Source organism: Hipposideros armiger, unplaced genomic scaffold (genome assembly GCF_001890085.2).
Source record: "Hipposideros armiger isolate ML-2016 unplaced genomic scaffold, ASM189008v1 scaffold_1154, whole genome shotgun sequence".
Lineage (NCBI taxonomy): Eukaryota > Metazoa > Chordata > Mammalia > Chiroptera > Hipposideridae > Hipposideros > Hipposideros armiger.
The window spans coordinates 63,807-65,660 of record NW_017732504.1 but is presented as its reverse complement, the minus strand read 5'-3'; the positions used below and the strand labels follow the sequence as shown (position 1 = coordinate 65,660).

The following is a 1,854-nucleotide window of genomic DNA, read 5'->3' as shown; positions in this document are numbered from 1 at the left end:
AGTTTAACTGTCTAGATCCATAGACCGCCCCCTCACTACAACCTCCCAAAACAACCCAATTCCCTACCCCTGGTCCCAGCACTCCTCCGTCCTCGCACACTTATCCACTCGCCAAGTTTTCATGTAAGGCGTTTTCACTTTGTAAAGAGGAACTATCTCCGCTCGCAATATAAGTGGCCCACGCACCTCTAATTCCACGTCTATCCCGGCTCTAAAGGACACCTGATAAATTCAAAGGCACCCAAAAGCAGTGACAAGAGACTGTTCGGCGGACGGGCGGGCGAACAAAGGAGCTAACAAACGTCCAGGGGCCGGACCCAGAGCGAGGCCCAGGCCCCGCCCATACGCCCAACACGTCTCCACCCGTCACTCTCCGTAACGCACACCCTCGGGGCCCCTCCCCGCCCTGCCACGCACGCGCTTGCGCAGTTTCCTTACCACCCGGAAGCCGGTAGCGGGGAGAAACGGACGGTGTCAGGTGAGTCACGGTTTTCTAGTTAAATTCTTCCAGGTGTGGTACTCAGGCCCCGTTCTTTCACACCCGTTTCGTGGTGGCGAGTCTTCCCGTAAGTTAAAAACCCGCTCGTTTCTCTCGCTGTAAGTTCGTCCCTTTCGCCTCTCTGGGTGTCGCCATAAGACGTTCTGAGTCCTGTTTCCGTGCGGGTCCCAGGAGTCAGTGTCGGTTTCCAGTTATAATCGTTCTGAGGCAGGAACCGGCCCCAAACTTTCTGCCTTCGGTCCCCGTGGACACCGACCGCCTGCTGGGTGTTTTGCGGCTCCAAACCTTTATCCGGCTCCTGACTCCAGAGAACTGAGTCGGGCAGTGTCCTCAGGAGATAGATACATGTCCTTCCCTTCCAGGCAGAGCGGAGGGGAAACACAGACTCAGGAGAAAGAGCAACAAATATATGAAGTTACAAGCCGATAAGAAAGTTGGGGGAGAAAGAAAAGCAGGTATTGAAACAGGTTGCAACAAAGTGAGGGCAGACACCGTAGGAGGAGGAATAGAGAGGTAAAAGACGCCTACAAAGAGAAAAACACAAAAGGAAACTAGGAAAGGAGAGAAAAAGATGACAGAGACATATAGAGGACGAAAGACTGGTGGAGAGAGTGGAGAACTCATACCCAGGTGAGTGTTAAGTTCATTGGGTGTGAAAGGTTAAATAGTGAAGCACTCTGACCAAATTAATGAAAGGTTTTTGTTGAATTGTTTAAATTATAAAGAAGAGAGTGTTGTATAATCATGTGTTTGAGGCATTTGCATTTTCCAATTGTTGCATCAGAAGATAATTCCGTTTGCAACCCCTATTCATGAGTAGGGCAGAGACTAGCACATTCAATGCCAAGTTATCCTCTCCTTTAAGAAACAGGGAAAGGGCAGCCGGGGTGGCTCAGTGAGTTAGAGCACGCTCTCTTAACAACAAGGTTGCGGGGTTCGACTCCCGCATGGGATAGTGGGCTGCGGGGGACCCCACCACCCCAACTAGATGGAAAAAAAAATGTCGACTGGACTTGTAGCTGATGGGTCCTGGAGAAAAACACACTGTACCTAATAAAGTTAAAAAAGAAAAAAGAAATGGGGAAAGACTTTCAGTCACCATATGGTGCTTTTTAAAATGGACATTATTTTAAAAATACTTTTTCCCCCTTGCTGGTTTTTTGGTGGATTATGTCATTCTTTCCTAAATGTGATGCATCCTTACACTTGTTTTAACTTTAAATCCAGATAACATTGACTGCATTTAAAATTTCCAAGTTACTTTCCTCAATTTCTGATTATAAGGTTTATATACTTGCTACTTTATCATATATTGGAGCTATTTTTTGATGTCTGATAAGTAACTTTACTGTATT

General features: G+C 47.3%; 1 protein-coding gene across 2 annotated transcripts in view; it reads right to left on the bottom strand.

Moving 5' to 3' along the window:
- The window catches only part of LOC109376575 (zinc finger protein 420), a 124,083-nt gene that overhangs the window by 67,446 nt on the left and 54,783 nt on the right, over positions 1–1,854 (bottom strand). Inside the window, exon 1 of one of the 2 annotated variants that reach the window (XM_019632582.1) lies at positions 187–340. The exons of the other annotated variant lie outside the window; for it this stretch is intronic. The gene's annotated coding sequence lies outside the window, so the exon portion shown is untranslated. Of the gene's footprint in view, positions 1–186; positions 341–1,854 lie in introns of those variants that run through there. 2 annotated transcript variants of the gene reach the window in all.